The sequence below is a fragment of the Panulirus ornatus genome, chromosome 58, assembly GCF_036320965.1.
Source record: "Panulirus ornatus isolate Po-2019 chromosome 58, ASM3632096v1, whole genome shotgun sequence".
NCBI classification, from domain to species: Eukaryota; Metazoa; Arthropoda; class Malacostraca; order Decapoda; family Palinuridae; genus Panulirus; species Panulirus ornatus.
The window spans coordinates 23,102,628-23,125,671 of record NC_092281.1 but is presented as its reverse complement, the minus strand read 5'-3'; the positions used below and the strand labels follow the sequence as shown (position 1 = coordinate 23,125,671).

Genomic DNA, 23,044 nt, shown 5'->3' with positions numbered 1-23,044 from the left:
TTTGATCATATCATGAGAGTAGTATTTTCTTATCCTCTCTCTCTCTCTCCTCACTCTCCCTCATTGGTAACTCAACCTCCCTTGAGTGAAAGTTACTCCCATCGTTGCGGACTAATGCGCACATTCTCTGTATCATATATATCCAAGAATATTTCCCTTAAATCAATAAAATCGTAAATTGAGTGGCTTCACTTTAGTACAGTAGAAATATACCATCAGTAATCGTATGAGATAAATGATCAGCCTTGCACGTTCATAATTACCGCGGGGACAAAAGTCTGGTTTTTCTGTTTACCAGTTGGGCCAGCCTTGGGCGGCGTGTTCCCTGGTGGGAGGTGGCGAGGGCCGCCTGCATTACACCATGTTGCCGCTGTGGCTAGGCTACGTGCCCCACATTCTCCCTCACCGCGAAAGTGACAGTTACATATGAATCATGAAGTCATGAACAACGCTCCATCACAGTTAGGAACCCATTTTCAGAGACACGATCTCTGCTTTCAACTTCAAAAGTAGCCTGCAGAGTTGCCTAACTATCATGTTTGAAGATAAGTACAGTGACTAACTTCTCGCTTTTCCCCGCAGTGTGTCTATAATTATATATTTTCAACAAGATAGAATTTTTCCCCCAAAATGATATAATCACTATCGTAATATATGTAAATGTGAAAATTGTTTTAGGAAACTTTATTGCTTAAGTTATACGAAAATCAGTATAACACGATGTAACTATAATGTACAAACTACTATATATATATATATATATATATATATATATATATATATATATATATATATATATATATATATTGGAAAGGATCACAGTTTTCCACTGGGAAAGTGAAACAATATATATATATATATATCTATTGAATAACTTGGATAGATATACTACTACAAATGAAACTGTGGTGATCGTAGAGGGCAAAGCAGCAAAGACTCTAAAGGGGAAAAAAGACAAGAAGTTAAGAAGAAACTGCGCATTTGCGTGGGAGAGGAAGTCAGAATTCAGCTCATCATGCATGCTGGCTGGCGCAGCCGCCGCTCTACTTGACACCCCATCGATGTATTCCTGCGCGCGTGCGTTAGTAACCCATGGAAATTTTACCCAGTTTCGCTTAGGTGACTTTTTTTTTTTATTCAAATCACCTGTCTCCTAGGTAGAACATAAGTAATAAATGAAAGATTAGGAAAGAAGAGAAAGTTTTGAAATGTTTATACATATGTATAAATGTTGAAAATCTATACTCATATTTTCAAATACAGTTATGATGATTATTTTTTCTGAAATATTTCTCCGTGGAAGAGGTCTTGGAGGCCCTGAGAGAGAGAGAGAGAGAGAGAGAGAGAGAGAGAGAGAGAGAGAGAGAGAGAGAGAGAGGAGCCTATGAGTTACGAGTACTCAATACCAGATTTTGCCCGAGACAGGACTGGCACATGGCGCTTCTCACAGAGCTTGCTTAGTTACAACGCTGTTATCTGCGGCAGCGACACTTGGACAATGACTGTTTACCTTTCTAAGTTTTCTGCGTTCAACTTTCCACTCCGACCATGTTTGTCTCACTTGGTAAAACGCTTGATTAGCCGCTCCATTGTTCTTGCACAGCATTCATATATATATATATATTTTTCCCCTCGTGTTTCTAGTATTCCCAGATATATTGGTAGATTTATTCACTCCTTTTCGTCCTTTATATCAGGCTTTTTGGGTAAGAACGTTTATTTACCGGTCTTTTATCCGCTGTCACGCAGGAGAGAGAGAGAGAGAGAGAGAGAGAGAGAGAGAGAGAGAGAGAGAGAGAGAGAGAGAGAGAGAGAGAGAGATTGATTTAGTAACACACACACACACACACACACACACACACACACACACATAACAGGTTCCCTTTCAAAGACTTGACATAAAAAGAAAAGTAGGAAAAGGTAAAAGAGAGAGTGTGAAGCAGTCACCGCCAGGATGCACCTCTCTAACATATCCAAGTTCACAGAACTCTGTAAAGGGAATTTGAAATTAGGGATATTGTATGAAAACAAGAATCATTGGGAAGCAAGTGCGAACATACGTAACGAGGCTCGCAGGTGTGACAAAACCAAGCACAGGTGTGCGAGAATCAGACACAAATGTATCAAACCAAAACACAAGTGTATCAGAGCCAGACACAAGTGGGTCACAACCAGACATTTAGACCCCACATCTCTGCCACTTGAGGTTGTTGGAACAAACCTAATTTAACCAATTCATTTTACGTGTTAACCTAATGTAACGATTTTGTATTGATTTCATCTTGACCCGGCAATTATACCATCTTAATTATTTTTAATAAAACTTTACACCGCCATTAAGGAAATACACTTAACTAACGTTGTCCAATCATTATTATTTTTTTCCCATATATCTTGTCTCCACTTCAGTACGACCATATATTACGTGGAGTCCCGAGGAAAGCTGTGCAGTTATCTATCGTGTCCAAGTGTATTCCAGTATGGCAGACGTGTGCGGTACAACGCGAGCACACACACACTGTCATATGTGGGTGACGATAATTATTGAACGCTACTTTTGCCTTAGTGTTATGAGCTCCGTTGTGTTATATGCTATTAAGAACATTCCTCCTCCCCCCCCTTTATTTTTTTTGTCTTCAAGAAGTTAGTTGCTGATATTACTGCTACTCTTAGAAACAGACGTAATGATAATGACACGTTTCTCACATTCGTGGTCGTTGTTTCCCTCCCTGACGAGGCAAGCGCTCGAAGCAGAACAGTGGCGCCATCTGCTGACATCCGCTGTCTGGCTGTCATAGATATAATTCACCGAAACCTAGCTACACCTCACCAGCCACAGCCAAGACCGACAGACCACCATTCCCGGGGGTCGCGCTGACGGCTTCTGGTTCAGCCCACTGACAGCACATCGCCTCTATACCATACATTCCTCACATCTCTCTGGATGTTCATACCACGATAACTCAAAGGCTCTTTCATTCCATCCTTTCGTATCCTCCTCGGTCACCCCTTCACCTTGCTCCTTCCACTTCTGGCAAGAATATCATCTCAGTCTTTCTTCGCTCACTCTCTCCATATGTCCAAACCATCCTGGTCAGGTATTTCAGTCAGGCTGCACTTATCTCGCCTACACACTGTCATTTCGTTTATGATCATCCTAACTCACATTACATGCTGGCTACATTACATGCTGGCTACATTACATGCTGGCTTAAAGCACTTGATTTCCACCAAGTCCATCCTTTTCCGTTCCTATGCACTCAGGACCCAAAACACATCCATACAACAGCGTCTGGATTACTATACCTTTAAACGCCCATCTGTGCTCTAACAAACACTATTCCCTTTCTTCCACAAACTCGTCAAAGCGATCAGGATGCCAGCCCGCTTTACCATTCTTTGATTCACTTCAGCTTCCCTTGTTCCATCATCTGCCATGTCCACTCCCAGGTGCCAAAAGTACGTCACTTTCTCCAGGTTCTCCTCAGACTCATGTTCAAGTCACCCATTGCGGAGGAAAGATCACCCTTGTATATGTTGGATCATCGTCGATGGACAAATAGGGGTCTCGAGTACAGTCTGCTGTACCTCATTACCTCACTTTTTTTCCCCTTTAACTTTCAACCTCCTCCTTTCACACATCTTCTTTTCCAAACTCAGACTCCAGATTCTGCAGTTTCCCCGTCTGTCTCGAGAGCCGTGTCATCTGGGCAGCAGCAACTGATGCGCCTCCCATGCCCGTCAACCCTTAGCACACCGCAGACCCGCCCTTCTTTCTAGGGCGTTTGCATTTACCCCCTTCACCACCCCGTCCATGAATAGATCAGACAGCTGTGGTGACATCTTTAATGCAGATCCCCATTCTCTTGGAGACGCTCGCTCTCCTCCTTTTCTACTCACACACACGCCTTACTTTTTCAATAAAAACTCCCTACAGCTCCAATAGCATTCATCCCACCCCATATACTCGAACACCTTCCACAGAACATCTTTGTCAGCCATATCATGCGCTTTGTCCCGGTCCAAAAACCCCATATATAAATTCCTTTATTTTTCTAAGTATTTCTCGCAGGTATTTCACAGCAAACACATGATCCACACACCCTCTACCACTTCAAAAGCCGCCGTCTTCCTCCCCAGTCTGACGCTCTGTATATACCACAACCCTCTCACTCGCCACCCTCCCATATACTCTACCGGGTATACTCAACAAAACTAATCCTCTGTAATTTTAGCATTTATTTTTCGTTCCCCTTACGTTTTATAGAAGGGCATCTTACATGTATTCTGATTGCTTTCTCTTTTAACCTGATTTCATCTCTGCTCATTTTATATCCTCACTTAACCACATCACCAGACTCAAAAATTACTTGATCACATTGGTAATCAGACTCAAAAATTACTTGATCACCTCTGTAATTGGCGTGTCGTGTATGATGTTTTTCAGTAACCATACTTGTACGTATGAAGCTAAGATTCAGTATTGACGGTGTATTTGTACGTATGAAGCTAAGATTCAGTATTGACGGTGTATTTGTACGTATGAAGCTAAGATTCAGTATTGACGGTGTATTTGTACGTATGAAGCTAAGATTCAGTATTGACAGTGTATTTGTACGTATGAAGCTAAGATTCAGTATTGACGGTGTATTTGTACGTATGAAGCTAAGATTCAGTATTGACGGTGTATTTGTACGTATGAAGCTAAGATTCAGTATTGACGGTGTATTTGTACGTATGAAGCTAAGATTCAGTATTGACGGTGTATTTGTACGTATGAAGCTAAGATTCAGTATTGACGGTGTATTTGTACGTATGAAGCTAAGATTCAGTATTGACGGTGTATTTGTACGTATGAAGCTAAGATTCAGTATTGACGGTGTATTTGCAACTCTTATTCTAGTGTGCTTAGTGACATGTCCTCATAAAAAGAAATCCACCAGTTTTGGAACTTCAACTTCCCTGAGGAGTGCACATATCAGTGTTTTTATGTACCACTCTGATTGTTTCCTCAGTATTACCTTTGTTTGTTCTCGCTCAATATTGTCTAGATGATTAGAATGATCGACACCCATTAAACCATTCCTTCCCTGCAGTTACTCTTCCCACTGTCGTTACAATAAGACATCTTAAATTGTTTCCTGTAGTGTTAGGATATTACTCATTAAGGTAGGGTTAGTCTTCCTCCTCCTCCTACTCCTACTTCGTTTTCTCTTGCCCACCTTATTGATTACGTCAGATCTTATCTCGTTTAGTAAGTTTTGTCTTCACAACTCGAATATCATTTGGTTCGGCTCCCCAGATTTGATCCTTGAAGTCCAACTCTTTTAACTTTTACTATCAATCTGTCTTCGTTTGCATACATTATTTTCAGTCGAACATTCGCATCGCTCAGTATACCTGACCTGTCCGAGGTACTGGCGATGTTCTCTCTTCTAGCCTTTCTTGACTACTTCCGTTTTCTTCCTTCCAACTGTATACTTTCATTCTCTCTCTCTCTCTCTCTCTCTCTCTCTCTCTCTCTCTCTCTCTCTCTCTCTCTCTCTCTCTCTCTCTCACCTCCTCGTTCGTAGGTTTCTTTAAAGCCTCGTTTAACCATGTCTTCAGTCATGATATTTCTTTCATGCACCGCTCTCGTGTTATGAATATTTCTTTACGCCTCTGTAGACCAGTTTCTTGCTGAATTTCATGTTGTGTTCTCCAGTTGTTCTGTCCCTACATCTTTTGCAGAACTGTTCAAACTTACAGGTTGCGATCAGGTCACCTCTCATTCTTCTCTCTTCCAGGGTGGGTAAAGTTAAGGCTCCTAGCCTTTCCCTGTAACCCAGCTCTCTTAACTCCACTACCACCTTTGTTTCCTTCCTGTTGACACTAGTTGCTCCTCCTTCTGTATTAGTTCTTTGTGCTGTTACAGGCGCTGTGACCAGACTAGAGAATATTTCACTTTAAACCATATGTAGGACACATGGACAGCTTGCTAAATCTTTCCTTTGCCATATACTTGAAAGATGTTCTAACATTTGGCGGCAGAGAGCTTGTCCCCATAACTTGTTCCCCTGTATGAGACCCTGGCGACAGGTTATTATTTTCTGCCAGCTGATAATACTGGGGCCAGCTTTTTTTCTTTTTTTTTTTTTGCCAGTATGTGCCATCCTCATGTGATTATCTGTGTGTTGTGTGTTACGGCGAGTGTTTTACACTCGTGTTGCCTCGTCTCATGACATTGTTATGTATGTACCAATGGACCACGTCTTCACACACACACACACACACACACACACTAACCTACGCCAGGTATCCATTTTATCGACCAAGAGAGGATGTGTGTGTGTGTGTGTGTGTGTGTGTGCGCGTATGTGTTCGTGTGCGTGTATGAGCTTGTACGTGAGTGACCCTGAGAGTGTGAGTACACATGAGTTGGGGGATACGTGAGGCACCATGAGTTGCATTCTCGGGGTGAGTATGGCGGCCACCAACCGAGCGTCGCTACCACAGTAATTATCGTACACAGCCACCCTGACCCCCCCCCCCCCCAATTCCCACTCCACATCTACCACCCACCAACCCACAACCCCCCACCAAACACCTTCCTCACCTACCGACCCGACTGAGGCTTGCTGATTTATTGCCTTACCACAATTCTATAATCCTTATATATATATATATATATATATATATATATATATATATATATATATATATATATATATATATATATATATATATATCATCTGATTTCCTTTCTTTTCATATTCGCCATTTCCCGCGTTAGTGAGGTAGCGTCCAAGGACAGATAACGAGCCTCGGAGGGAAAAATATTCACTTTGGCCCCTTTGTCTGCTCCTCCTTTTGGAAAAGTAAAACAGGAGGGGAGGATTTCCAGCCCTCCGCTTCCACCCCTTTTAATCGCCTTCTACGAACGCAAGGGAATACGTGGGAAGTATTCTTTTATATATATATATATATATATATATATATATATATATATATATATATATATATATATATATATCATGAACAATATAGAATTAGTTAACAAGCATGACAATATCAATGTTAATTTTGTTTTCAAACTTGTTAGCTTTGATGTTTCCTCACTTTTCACTAAAGTTCCTGTTGGTGACCTTTTAGAATATTTATTTGATGTTTTGGATGATATTCATTTACCTGTTTCAAAGTCTGTTTTAATTAAACTGATAGAATTGTGTATAAAATACTGTGTATTTCAGTTCAAAGGAAAATATTATGCTCAAAAATTTGGTATGGTAATGGGTAACCCTCTTTCACCTGTACTAAGTAATCTTGATATGGAATTTTTTGAAACAAAATTACTAAAGGATATCTTACCTTCTAATGCAATATGGTTTAGGGAAGTAGATGATGTTCTTTGTATTTGACTAGGAAATGAAAATTTACAAACATTTCTCCCTTTACTTAACAATTTAGTGCCTTCCATCAAATTCACTGTAGAAAATGAAAATAATGGTATGTTACCATTTTTAGATTGCATGAGCCATAGGCAAGAAAACAAGTTTAAGTTTAGCATATACAGAAAACCTACCAATGGATGCTCATATATCCATTATTACTCATCTCAACATGACAAGAGTTAAATTATTATCATCATTTCATCTATGTTCCTTAGGGCTTTACGAATTTGCAATCCAGAGTTTGTTGATGATGAGTTTGAGAAGATATATTCTATTGGATCTAAGTTAAAGTACCCTAGAACTTTCATAGATAAATCCCTTAGGTTAGCAAAGAAATCATTTTATAGAGTTGAGCCCAAACCTCCCATTGACATCAAGAATCTTTTAGTTCTCCCTTTTGATAATTTTATTCTACTTCCAATGTTGCTTAAATCCTTTAATGTATATGTTGCCTTCAGCAACAGTAATACCATAAAGAATATCTTAATCAGGAACTCGCCAGAAAATTCTTATGGATGCATCTATGAAGTCCCATGTAGAAATTGTGATAAGTTTTATGTTGGGCATACTGGTAAGGATATTTCTGTTAGACTTAAGCAACATAAATATAGTATAAGAACAGGACAAGAATCAAGTGCCTTGTTTAATCACGTTAAGAACTATGGTCATTGTATTGAGTGCAGTAATGCCATCTCAATTATTAACTCTTAACTCCAGTACCACGAGAAATATCTTTGAATCTTCTATTATTAAATACACAAAGAATTATAACCTTAATATTAGTGAAAGTCTATGCAAATTGGATAACTTTATTGTTGATAAGATTTGTAAACAATTCACCCTGTCTACATAATAAGTTTATGATACTCTCGTCTGTCTTGGACAATCACATTTTTACCAAATAGCTAGCTACGTCTCCCCGTTGTATATCAACTAACTTATATATCTCTCTTGTGTCTCCCCAGATGATGTGAATATTACACGAAAGTGACTTAAGAACTTATCGTGTTTCATTTTCCCCGTGGACTAATAGATATCTGGGAGTAGATTTGGCAGCGGATGAAACCATGGAAGCGGAAGTGAGTCACAAGGTGGGGGAGGGGACGAAAGTTCTGGGAGCGTTGAAAAGTGTGTGGAAGGCGAGAACATTATCTCTGAAAGCAAAAATGGGTATGTTTGAAGGAATAGTGGTTCCAACAATGTTACATGGTTGCGAGGCGTGGGCTATAGATAGAGTTGTGCGGAGGAGGGTGGATGTGTTGGAAATGAGATGTTTGAGGATAACATGTGCTGTGAGGTCGTTTGATCGAGTAAGTAATGAAAGGGTAAGAGAGATACTTGGTAATAAAAAGAGTGTGGTTGAGAAAGCAGTAGAGGGTGTTTTGAAATGTTTTGGTCTCATGGAGAGAATGAGTGAGGAAAGATTGACAAAGAGGATGTATGTGTCAGGGGTGGAGGGAACGAGGAGAAGTGGGAGACCAAATTGGAGGGGAAGGGATGAAGTGAAAAAGATTTTGAGCGATCGGGGCCTGAACATGCTGGAGGGTGAAAGGCGTGCGAGGAATAGAGTGAATTGGAGCGATGTGGTATACCGGGGTCGACGTGCTATCAATGGATTGAATCAGGGCATGTGAAGCGTCTGGGGTAAACCATGGAAAGTTTTGTGGGGGCGTGGATGTGGAAAGGGAGCTGTGGTTTCGGTGCATTATACATGACAGCTAGAGACTGAGTGTGAATGAATGTAGCCTTTGTTGTCTTTTTTTAGCGCTACCTCGCGCGCATGCGGGGGAAGGGGCTTGTCATTTCATGTGTGACGGGGTGGCGACGGGAATGAATAAGGGCAGGAAGTATGAAGTATGTACATGTGTATATATGTATATGTCTGTGTATGTATATATATGTAAACGTTGAAATGTATAGGTATGTATGTGTGAGTGAGTGGACGTGTATGTATATGCATGTGTATGTAGGTGGGTTGGGCCATTCTTTCGTCTGTTTCGTTGCGCTACTTCGCTAACGCGGGAGACAGCGACAAAGTATAATGATAATAATAATAATAATGATATATATATATATATATATATATATATATATATATATATATATATATATATATATATATATATATATCCCGACAAAAGCAGGTATAGAAACGTTTCTTTTTTATTCATTTTGATTTTTTTTTTTTTTTACTGAGGTGCATCTTCTTCGCACGCTTCACCAGCAGAACCCCAAGATTGCAACACGTTTCCCCCACAGAGCGCTCAGCCTCCTCCCCTCCCTAGGCTCTTCCTTCGTGACCTCATTATGTCCTCTGGGAAGTCGTAGTGTAGCTACGGAAAGTGACCAGCGTTCAGGAAATCTGCAGACCGACGTGTTCGACGGAGTCAGGGAGGCTAGCGGGAATCAACAAGGGTGTCACGACTCCGTCTGCAACGGTGTTAGGAAACGACGCCAGGAATGTGTCGTGATGGTCACGACCTGTGTGAACATCTCTGAGTATCTTTTTAATGTTCGGTGATTATATATATATATATATATATATATATATATATATATATATATATATATATATATATATATATATCTTTTTCTTTCTTTCATACTATTCGCCATCTCCCGCATTAGCGAGGTTGCGTTAAGAACAGAGGACTGGACCTTTGAGGGAATATTCTCACCTGGCCCCCTTCTCTGTCCCTTCTTTTGGAAAATTAAAAAAAAAAAAAAACGAGAGGGGAGGATTTCCAGTCCCCCGCTCCCTTCCCTTTTAGTCGCCTTCTACGACACTCGAGGAATACGTGGGAAGTATTCTTTCTCCCCTATCCCCAGGGATATATATATATATATATATATATATATATATATATATATATATATATATATATATATATATATATATATATATATGATCTACCTCTTGGCGCGGAAGATTCGAAATCTAGTAGAACCGCGTAGCAGGCCGGTGCGCTAACCGACGGTCCACGAGCCGACAAATAGAACTTTGCTACGCCTAGTTGCACAGTGGTTAGAATACCGGCTCATCGCGCAAGAAGACCTGATTTCGACTCCCCGCGCCCGGAGATGAATCTTTTTCATCTATCCCATGTATCCAGTGCATGTTAGAAATATATTAACTTTACCGTAGTGATGCTAGCTACATACAACCCGTGCGGACAGAGGTTTTCCCTAGTCCTTCAGATCACGAGATGTGACGAGGGACCTCATAGATTGTTGGATGGTTTGAAATGGAAAGCTGTTGTCGGCTCGTAGTTAACTCAACGGACAGCACACCGTCCAGGCACGCGGGTAGGACATGGCAAATAAGTAAGAAGGAAAACATATATACAGTATATACGTGTAAACTCGCCGAGAAAATTGCACACAGTAGTTCCAAGCTTTCGACGGTATTTCAAGCCATTTTCACGGATAAAGTTTAGAGCTTGCGTGTTTATTTTTCCCGCAAGTTTACTCATATCTGAGCTTCATGTTTGTATGTGATTTGCTACAAGAACGTATGTCTGTACTGTTGTTTGTGTAAGCACGCGGAATATTTTCTTTAATACACTGTTTGTTAAAGGCCATTGCATATTAAACACTCACTAGCTTTATGTTGTTTTTTCACTTTGTCTCACCATACGTTTATGGTTCATTAGATAGGGTATGAATTAAATGTCCTATATTCATTTTCACTTTGTTGTTGAAATACATGGAACGTTTCGGGCACACGTACACTTACCATCTTCAGTCAAATTGATTTTAAGCGACACTACGCAATATACAGAACAAGAACAGGAATGAATCACTTCTTGAAGTGTTGCAAACGACATCAGTGATGTAGATTATATGTTGATTGGTGGACCGTGTTCCCTCGGAGATCATGCGAGGTTGCGTAGTCGATAGTGGTCAAACTCGTTTGCTCAACAGCTTGGGGGGGGGGGGGGGGGGGTGTTTGCCTGAGGTCTCGGCACCTGGGAAAGTCCAATGGAGGTAGATAGTGGTGTCATTTAGGACGCGGTAGAGGATAACTGTAGAGTCCGAGCTTGTCCCGTACCTGGATGATTTTTGAAGAGATCATTTTCCCTTATGTACATGGCTTCTGTTATCCGTAGTCCTTTAGGGTCGTGGCAGTGTTTCAGTATCATCGTGTTTTCAGCGAAATGATGACGAATGAGATTCACGGAATGTTGCTGTTGCATATACATGTATAGTTTAGGGCCTCCGTTTTGAAGATGAAGCGTTAAACGTCTGTTGAGTGATGTGATATCTGAAGTTTATGTGTGTGTGTGTGTGTGTGTGTGTATATATATATATATATATATATATATATATATATATATATATATATATATATATATATATGGAGAGGTTCACTGTACAGTGGGGAGATATAAGACAGTAGAATGTCGAGGTATGGTGTAGGTTATAGCGAGGTGTTTGAGGAGTTTCGTGGAGACGTATTGTAGTGATGGTGTTGCTCATTGGGTTCGGAAGGACGTTAGCTAAGGTAAGCAAAGCTTTGTTCATTTTGTGTATAGATGGGTGGCTAGATCCTCTCTTATTGCGGCTCCGTTGTGGAAGTCTTCTAGTTTCTGCAACAATTTTTGTGCTGCTTCCCTTACCCATGCACCAGCTGGTAGATACCTCTACATATTTCATATTTCCCCTATCCCTTCCTCACTAACTCCCACCCCCCCACCCACATCCCCCCCCCCCCCCACATGCTACCTCCCTTCCCCCCCTCAACCCCCGACACTGGCGCCGTGGCCAGCACGCGTAATCTCAAGGCATTTCCTGATGCCTGGTGCTCCATTCCCCCCCTTCCCCGATAACGGTGCCCCCCCCCCCCCCACCCAACGCCGCCACCCCCCCTACAGTACTACCCCCTCACCTCCTCGCAACACTGTCATGTCATGCTCGCCCCCACAACACTGGCCCCTCACCCTCACAACACGGCCAGTCTTCACGTCGTGGGCAGCGGTCGCTGAGATGAGTCCCCTCAGAGGCCTGGCCTTAGATGAAAAATGAAAATAAAGGTCGAAATGATAGACGAGTAGAGGGAGAACACTGAAAAATACTCCGTGAACTTTAGAGGGAGTAGAGCATCGGTCGTTTTGAAAAAGAAGACGTGAGGCGATGGCTGTTAGGGAAGACATGCGATGATTAAGAGCTTAGAGGAGCAGACATCACAACTGTCCGTCCTTGAGTCGCCAACAGGCACTCAGTAATCATGTGACATGGAAGGTTACCGAGTATTACGTGGTGTAGCTAATTGGTAAGGGCACACGGGCAGCCGCTTCTCAGGAACAGAAGCCAAAAGTAATATCTATCGAAGAGGGAAAGAGAACCGGTACTGCGGCGTATGGCAAGTGGGTCAAGTTTTTAGGGTTAGATTGGGAGAGTGTGGAATTGCGTTGGGTTCGAACTCCTTTTGTTAGGTATGTAAGTAGAGCTAGAGCCCACCCTTATGTGAGGGCAGTGCTACGTGCAACGAGGGATCATACCTTCGTATATTTGAACAGCCTCTCAGAAGGAAAAAGTTTGCGGATCTGAGCGGGACCCCCAGTTTCTTACGGGCAGACATTCTCACTCAGTCAATAGTACTTTCACCCGCAACAATTCACCCTTCACCCATCACAGTTTACCCACAGCAACACCTTCCCACCACAAACCCCACCTCATCACAACTTCCTCTCTGTGCCACCATTATCTTACCACACTGTACACCCCAGCAAGCTCATTATACCACTCCATAAACTCCATCAAGTTCATCGTACCACTTCATACACCTCAGCCTCCTCCTCCTCCTCCTCACCCCAGCATACCCCCCCTGCCTCACTTGAACCCATCCTGGGGAATCTTTCCCACAAGCATCCTTTCAGTACATCAGCATCTTCTCTGAACCTTTGACATTTATCAACCACTCCATATAGTATACCCACTGTACCCTGCCTCCACCTGCCCCCTGCTACTGTAGCCACTGTACCTTGTCTTCACCTGCCCCTGCTGCTGTACTCACTGTAGCCTGCCTCCATCTGCCCCCTGCTACTGTACCCACTGTAGGATGCTTCCTCCTGCCCCTGCTGCTGTACCCACTGTAGCCTGCCTCCACCTGCCCCCTGCCACTGTACCTAACATAGGCTGCCTCCACCTGCCCCCTGCTTCTGTACCTACTGTAACGTGCCCCCACCTGCTCCGTGCTATGTGCCCCTCGCCCTCAGTACTGTACGTATTGTACTCTTGGTGCCTCCTAAATCTACTCGATCCACCCTTCTAACTCCACCCAGTCCATCCTTCTAACTCCACTTTATCCACACTCCTAAATCTACTCACTCTGTCCTCCTAACTCCACTCTATCTACCCCTCTTCACTTTATCCTCCCTCCTAAATCCTCTCAAGCTATTCCCCTAACTCCGCGGCATCCAAGCTCCTAATTCCACTCTATCCACCTTTCTAACTCTACTTAGTCTATCATCCTAACTCCACTTTACCCACCCTCTTAAGTCCACTCTGCCCACCCTATTAACTCCACTCTACCCACCCTCTTAACTCAACTCTACCCGTCCTTTTAACTTCACTCTGTCCACACTCTTACTCGCTGTATCCACCCTCCTAACTCAACTCTATCTACCCTCCTCACTCAACTCGCTCCACTCTCTTACCCACTCTCTCCGCCCTTCTGACTCCACTCTAACCACCCCCTAACTTGCTCTGTCCACTTCTACCCACTCTGTCCATCCTCCAGCTCCTCTCTGTCCATCTTCCTAACTCCACTCTATCCACCCTCCTAACTCCACTCTATCCACTCTCCAACCCACTGTCCACCTCCTTAACTCCATTCTGTCCACCCTTCTAACTCCATTCTGTCAACTATCCCAACTCCACTCTATCCACTATTCAAACTCTACTCTTTCCACTCCCTAACTAACCTCTGTCCACCCTCCTAAGACCATTCTGTCCAGCCTCCTAACTCCACTCAATCCACTGTCCTAACTTTACTCTATCCACCTTGCTAACTCCTCTATATTTACTCTTGTGACTATACTCTATCCACTCTCCTACCCTCATACACCCTCATAACTTCACTCTGTCCACTGTTTTACCCAGTCTGTCTGCCCCCCTAACCACTCTCTATCCACCCTCTTAACTTTACCCCATCCACTCTGCTACCTCCTCTACCCACAACCGATGCCACCTCCCCATCTTGTTCTCTTGCCTCATCTCTCCTCCTTAAACCCGTGTTGTCCCACACCTGAGGGTAAGCATGAGTGCTTGTCTGTGAGGCACTTCACCGCCACACTTGCTGCCTCCACATTCTGTAAACACTCACCACATCCCCTTACTGTCAGCACCTTCCTGAGTCATCTCTATGTCCCTTACTGTTGCGTACACTCTTACTGTTGTAGCAGGAGTCTGGTCCTGCTTTTCCCTGCTGCATAGTGCCACTGTACCCAGTCCTATGGCACAGTGCCACTGTGCCCAGTCCTGTGGTTCAATGCCTCCTTATTCAATCCTTTGGCACAGTGCCTCTACACTCTCCACTGTTCCTCTTTACCAGTCCTGTTGCACAGTGCCTGTGTATGCATTCACGTAGCACTGTTCCTCTTTACCCAGTCCTGTGGCATAGTGCCCCAGTACCCAGTCCCGTGTCACACAGTTCCTCTGCATCCCGTCCCGTGGCATAACGTCTCATATCCTGAGGCACAGTGCCAGTGCTGGAGACCACGCCTGTTGCATGAGGAGGTGAGGAGTGGCGGGGCCGACTCCCAGCCCACCTGCTTCCCAACAGCCCACCTGTTGTCTGGCGTGGCTCCCCCCCCCCCTCCCCCCCTCCCCCCACCCTCACCCCTCACATCCACACCCAAATCGCCCAGCTTCTCTTCAGTCACCAGGTCTTCCCTACCATCTCTCGTAACCCCTTGGCTCACTTCTATCTACTTTTCTACCGAGCAAGAAGGAGCGGGACACTCACGGTGGTCCTCCACCCACCCTTTGAGATAGGAAGCCGTGTAGCTATGGGGTATACGCTTATCTCCCCGCTTGTCTGCTGACACATCTTCCCGGGTCCCGGAGCAAAGCAGAGCCGACGCTGCTCCCTCCCCACCCTTCAACACCCCAGGTCCCAGACGCATGTCTGCAGATCCCTTATCATCATGAGCGCCATCATGCGCACGCTCCCTCAGTCTCCACCGTCCTCTGGTCCGCCGGCTGGGTATTACCAACCTCCACACACACACACACACACACACACACACCATTACTCAGTACTTTCACCCCAACCATTCCACTCCTGGACTCAAATCACTTCAGTAAACCATCTCTTGCCTTAGCTAGTAATTTCAGAGCACCATTCCCTCCCTGAGCTTTGTTATCACACGTCACACTACCTCCTCACTTGGACCACGAACACCACTCTCAGGGCCCATATACACACTCACCTCACCCTGGATCAAGGCTGTAGGCACACGTGGTCTCCATTGAATTTGTCTTATCTCAACCGTCTATACTTTACGAGCGTTTCTCCTGCCTCGGGCTAAACCCTCGCCATTACAAGATCGCATCAAAATGACGATCGCCACCAAACCAGACTGTCGCTAATCATTCCTTCCTTTAATTTCAACACCGTCGAGGTGAAGGAGGATGTCACCGCCGCCAGGAACACTTGCAGCGTCAGGCAACGCCGTGTTGGGCCCGGCCCTCCTTCCCGCCACGCCATCTTTCATTATGCTGACGAGGTCCTCTCTGTTCGCTGGATCGGAAAGGCAGGTCGGCAGGATCTTAAATAGTTTCCGTGATGAGCGTAGGAAGGAGAGACGGAGGACAAATATTAGCCGAGGGTCAATAAAGGTGCTCGTGTTGGGTGTCTCGTGTGTCGTCTCCGGTTCAGGCGAGGTGCTCAGGCACTTGTGTGAGGACCATGGTGGTCATGGATGCCACAGGAAGGAGTGGGTGGGGAAGTACTGCTGCACGGCTGGGAGTGATGTGAACGTGTGCCAGACCCCTCATCCTCCTCCTCCTCCTCCTATTGCCTGGGAGGAACATGATCCAACGTATTCCTGGATGTGAGAAAGGTCTCTGAGGACGAGGGAGTCGTTGGGAAAATCGCGAAGGATAGTCATGGTGAGGAAGTACTCAAACAGTCGCATATATATATATATATATATATATATATATATATATATATATATATATATATATATATATATATATATATATATAGAATAAAGCCTGCAACTAGTGGCACGAGTTATTCGGCAGAGACTCCGTATAAGCAGCTGGCGAAGAAATTTAGGGTAGAGGGAGTCGCACATGACGAGGGATTTGGTGGAATGAACCGCCAACATCTGTGTTGGACGAGACTACTGGAGGGTATTTACTACAGTGTGTGTGTGTGTGTGTGTATGTGTGTGTGTGTGTGTGTGTGTGTGTGTGTGTGTGTGTAGAATGGAGATGTTCTTCACCAGTGGAAGGGTGGCAGGATCAGTAGCCGTGGATCACTGTTGTCTGTGCGGAGGTGTTCCCTGCCCCACCACACACACACACACACACACTGAGTAAGTGAGGATATTTCCAGGACAGAGGCGTCTGCTCCTAACCCTACGGAAATGGAAACGAGTGTATGTCTTCGAGCACGACGGTACGACCTTAGGGTATACTGATTTGGTCTTCATACCCAGAGGTCGTACCGTCCTGCTTAAAGGTCGTACCGCCGTGCTCAAGGGTCATACCGTAGTGTTCAGAGTCGTACCACCGTGCATAAGTGTCGTACCACCGTGCATAAGGGTCGTACCGCCGTGCAGAAGGGTCGTACCGCCGTGCATAAGGATCGTACCGCCGTGCAGAAGGGTCGTACCGCCGTGCATAAGGATCGTACCGCCGTGCATAAGGGTCGTACCGCCGTGCAGAAGGGTCGTATCATCGTGCATAAGAGTCGTACCACCGTGCATAAGGGTCGTACCGCCGTGCTCAAGGGTCGTACCGCCGTGCTCAAGGGTCGTACCGCCGTGCTCATGGGTCGTACCACCGTGCTCAAGGGTCGTACCGTCGTGCTACCGGGGTTTAATCCTTCAGTATACACGTTACGCTAAATGTGTCCCGGATTTCGCCTATCCTGATTTTTCCGTCTGCCGGAGCGAGTTGTGATATATGTGTGTGTGACGTTCACGTATCACATGATACGATTTTTTCCTTACTTTTGTGATTAATGCAGCTTCCGTGTCTCTCTCTCTCTCTCTCTCTCTCTCTCTCTCTCTCTCTCTCTCTCTCTCTCTCTCTCTCTCTCTCTCTCTCTCAACAACTGCAGGAGCTCAGCCAGCGTATTTAACTCTGCTAACACGAAGACATTACGACATTTGAGCCTCGGAGATTATTTCTGTTGCCTAAGAAGGACGAAATTGATTATAAAAAAAAGAAAATCCCTTTTTAGAAATTATTTCTAAATGTCTCTTCTTCGGCCCGACTTTATACACGGACAGATAGCTATCGACAAGGCAGATTTTTGGCGTGCATCCCAGCATTTGCATTTGGGTGTAGCTCGTCTAAGTAATTGAGTCTTTGGAGTGAGTCTGAATGACATTTGTCGAAATCTTTCAGACTAATGGGGTGCAGTGTCGCGACGCAGAGTGGATGAATGCACTGCTTGTCTATAATGCATCTGACCGGCTCGTCCCTTTTTTTTTTATATATTTGTGTATTTTTTTTTTAAGATGGAGGCTTCAGTCACAGACAGAAGTCCACATCAAGACCGGGTCTTGATTGAAATATTGAAGGGGATTATGAAGGGGAAAAAGAAGAGGCAAGGGAAAGTATTTGTGAATTTTTGGTGGAAGTGAAAAACCTGTCTTTTAGAATGTGCCAGGTCGTAGTTATCGTGTAAGACATGAGAGGGTAGAGAGTTCCAACGCTTTGAAGTGTAAGGAGGGAAACGGTTATCAAAACGGCCCACTCTTGAGTTACCAACGGCCACAAAGTAATCATGTGACGCAGTAGCTTGCCGAGTATTGCGTGGTCTAGCTATCAGTGGGGACACACAAGCAGCAAGCTCTCGGGTGGAAAAATCGAAATAATGCCTATAGAAGAGGGAAAGTGAACCAGCACTGCGGCATAGGGCAAGAGGGTTAAGGTTTAGAATTAGCACTTTCGACACGGCTCTTTCAAGTAAGGATGCAGAGCTAGAACCACCTCAAATATGAGAGCAGTGTTCCATACAAGGACGGATTGATCCTTCATATAAACGGAAAAATTGCTCAGAAAAGAAATTTCGACATTTAAACAGGACTCCCAGTTTCTTAGGGGTAGACTTAGCTATTTCCGTAATGTGGGGTTTCCAAGAAGAAGTGGATGTTATGGTAATAACAAGTATGTTCACTGAGTCAAGAGATGGAATTACAGAATCGTCAAAGGAGAGAGGAAAGTTGAGGAGTTTTCGATTGAGATATGGGTAGAAACTGGGTCTTGGCATTAAACTTAATCAGATTTCGTCTTCCCCTCTGAAATATGCTGTCCAAGTCTGAGTTTACTGAAGAGGTTGTGTCGAGACGAGATGCAGATCGAGTAAGAGAAAAAGGAGCAGAATTGAAGGATGTATAGGAATGCAGTGTTGAGGCGTCAGCGCACGAGCGCATTTGGTTATTAGTGGAAGAGAGGAAATTATTAATAAAAAAGAAGAAAAGGTGTAGGGGAGAGGACAGAAGCTTGAGGGACGCCGCTGTTGATGGGTAAAGTGGCGGAGATTAATCCATCAGCAACCACGGAGATAGATCGGCCAGAGAGGAAGCTAGATATGAGGGAGCAAAGTGAGGGAGAGAAGCCACAGAGGGGAGCTTAGAGATGAGACCCCGATGTGACACCCTGTCGAAAGCTTTGGATATGTCAAGGGCAACTACAGAGGAATCCGCTAAATCTTTCATGGATGATGACCAGGCATTAGTAAGACAGGAAAGAATGTCACCAGTGGATCTTGCCTTACGGAATCCATACCGGTTATCAGAGAGAAGACTGTGAGATTCAAGATGCCAAAGGATGTGCGAAATGATGAGGGCTTTAAAGACTTTGGAAATGATAGATGTCATCGTGTGACATTTCTGTATATTAGTTGGCCTCTTTAGCACGATATTGCTCAAAGGTCGTGCCGTCCTGCTTAGGGCCGTACGCTCGTGCCCATGGGCTGTACCGTCTTCGTACCATCATCTTTAAAGGGAAATAAAAGCATCTGGGAAAGAGGGACGCGTCGCTTGTTACCAATTGAACCTATCACACTGGATACATCTTTGCCGAGCTGTTTATTCGCCATGGCCAGCCAAACAAGCACTGCATCACTTAACGCCTCTTTACTCAGAGTCGTAAAATTGCCGTCAGGTTCTGGGGTTTTACTGCGTTTGCTTTATTGCCGTGGAACTTTAGGTTGAGATTTTCGAAGACGGTGGCTGCGGGTGTGGGGCCACGCTGGGAGCGAGTGGGCAAGAAAGACAAGATGTGATGACAGACTTCAAGGTTCGGAGTCGATTTGTCAGAAATGGCTGCTCACCTGCCTGCTTGATCCCTTTGCGTGGAATGACTACAGCTTCTTGAGTACAACTGAATCTCTTTGATTACGACAGCTTAACCTTTTGATTGCGACGACTGAATCCATTGAAGCATGACGACTGGGCCCTTTGGGCACAACTAATGAACCGCTTGAATACGACGACTGAACCTTTTGAGTACAATGAGTGAACCGCTTCATTGCGACGAGTGAACAGTTTGAATACGATGAGTAAGCCCTTTTGAGTACGACGACTTTGAGTATCACGACTTAACCCTTTGAGTATGACGACTGAGCCCCGCTGAATAGGACGACTTAACCCCCCTGAGTACGACAACTGAATCCCTTTAGGACGACAACTTAACCTTTTGATTACGACGATTGATCATCGAGTACAGCGTAACCCCTTGAGGTTGAAGACTTAGTCACTGGACTACGACAGCTTAATCCCCTGGAGTACGACAATTTGGCCCCTTGAGTACGAAGATTACGTTATCGTACTCCGTGTGACTGCAACCACTAGAAGACATAACACAAAGCTTAAGCAGGAGGCGAGTGAAAGAAACTGAGTGGAAAAGAAAAACTTCTCCGTCAGTGCATGGAACTCGCTAAGATAGAGCGCTGGCAAAATGTGTAAGAAAATTATTTTGAAAGTAAGTATTTTAGTAAAAAAAAAATCATCCTCAGGGCTTTTAACATTTTACAGGCCAGAATTGCATGTCTTCGTCTTGGTACCAAGATGTACAAGACCGAGTGTCAGTATTGACGGTCCGGGCGCGTTCATCTCCAGCCTCGTGATCGAGGCCGTAACGTCATAGCAGGGGCACAGAATCCTTGGCGGCCACATTTGATATACAGGTTGTGTTGTGAGGAAACAACGTGTTGTGTATGCTTTTGTACAATCTAGTGGTAGATAGCATACAGTGTAAGGGTATTTGGTACACACACACACACACACACACACACACACACAAACGGTTCGCATCGTTGACTTATGATTTATGCACGAGCCCACTTGGGTACCAATCCAGGGCGTGGCAGTCGGTCCCACAGCCAACACAGCTGTTCATCCTCCCCTTGAGGTTGGTTGATATGTGGGTACCTGGTTTAGGCTGGGGGTTATGTGTGTGTGTGTGTGTGTGTGTGTGTGTGTGTGTGTGTGTGTGTCTGTGTGTCTGTCTGTGTGTGTGTGTCTGTCTGTCTGTGCTTACACATGAGAGCAAAGACAACTTTAAGGGACAGGGGTAACTTCAGAGCAAGACTCTTCTCGTAACACAGTTAGTAAATCAGTAATCACACACACACACACACACGCACGCACGCACGCACGCACGCACGCACGCACGCACGCACGCACGCACGCACACACGCACACACACACACACACACACACACACACACACACACACACACACACACACACACACACACACACAAGGGTGACCTGATGACAGTATTCAAGGTCTTATATCAATTAGATGATGACGATAGTCAGTAGTTCTCCACGAGGTGCACTGCCAGAGTTACCAGAGGCCAAGTCTAGAGGCTGGGAAAGAGGATGGTCAAGAAGGATGTAGAGAATTTCTGGTTTAGTGTAAGGTTAGTGGGATGCTTGGGATGGTCTAAGCAAGGAGACGATGAACGCTGGCAATGTACAAAGATTTGAAATATTTGATAGTGAAGAAAGTACGAGAGACGGGGCCCTACTAGTGTAAAACACTGTCCCCGTAACGTTGAAATAGGTGATTACACGCCCCTGAACATGTCTGTCTGCAGATGATGCCAAGGTTATGAGGGAAGTGAAAAGTGAAGAGGATTGCATCATCTTACAAGGGGACCTTGACAGACTCTCCACAGTTGGTCTGATATATGGTTGATGAAACTCAACCAAAGGAAATATAATAGGGATGGGTTACAGCTCAAAAGGGCCTTAATATGAATATTATCCAAGAGGAAATAAGCTACATAAATCTGTATGTAAGAAAGACTTTGGAGTTAACATTGCTCCCTGCTGGAGTAGGTTAGAGTTGTTGTGCATAAGGCCAAAACTGAAACGTGCTTCTCAAGTTTGGTCACCACACCTAAAGAAACACAAAGAGCTCGCAGAGAAGGTCCAGAGGAGGGAAAGAAGATGTTAACAGAAGTAAGAGAGCTAAGTTGCAGAGGAAGGTTAGAAGCCCTAGAATTTTAGCCCATTATGGAATAAAGAAGATTGAGGGGTGACTTGATCATAATCATTGATATTTTAAACCAGAATGATGACGCAGACAGTGAACAGTTCCTCGAAATTGTAGGGATAGAGTAACCAGAGGACATAACATGAAATTAAGCAAGAAACTTGTAAAAAAAAAAAAGGATGTGAAAAAGTACTTTCACAATATAAGAGTGGTGAATGATTGTTGCCACAGGCCGAGTGAAGGAAGCGATGAATGCAGACAGCAAACAAAAGTTTAAAAAGTTGTATGATAGTAGTCAAGGATCAAGAGGCCCCCACACGTGTGGAACTTCCGCGTCGTGCAGTACAAATATGTGATTACTGATACAGAATATTGCATCACACTTCTTAATGTTACTTTGTCTGTGTAAATTGAAAGCACTATATTGTCTACAGTGTAGCAAACAGGAGTGTAAAGTCTACTTATATATATATATATATATATATATATATATATATATATTTTTTTTTTTTTTTTTTTTTTTTTATACTTTGTCGCTGTCTCCCGCGTCTGCGAGGTAGCGCAAAGGAAACAGACGAAAGAAATGGCCCAACCCCCCCCCCCCCCATACACATGTACATACACACGTCCACACACGCAAATATACATACCTACACAGCCTTCCATGGTTTACCCCAGACGCTTCACATGCCTTGCTTCAATCCACTGACAGCACGTCAACCCCTGTATACCACATGACTCCAATTCACTCTATTTCTTGCCCTCCTTTCACCCTCCAGCATGTTCAGGCCCCGATCACACAAAATCTTTTTCACTCCATCTTTCCACCTCCAATTTGGTCTCCCTCTTCTCCTCGTTCCCTCCACCTCCGACACATATATCCTCTTGGTCAATCTCTCCTCACTCATTCTCTCCAT

At 44.3% G+C, this 23,044-nt stretch overlaps 1 protein-coding gene across 2 annotated transcripts in view; it reads left to right on the top strand.

The window, feature by feature from the left end:
- Nucleotides 1-23,044, top strand: part of Neurl4 (neuralized E3 ubiquitin protein ligase 4) — a 508,598-nt gene that overhangs the window by 172,121 nt on the left and 313,433 nt on the right. The gene's annotated exons all lie outside the window — the stretch shown is intronic.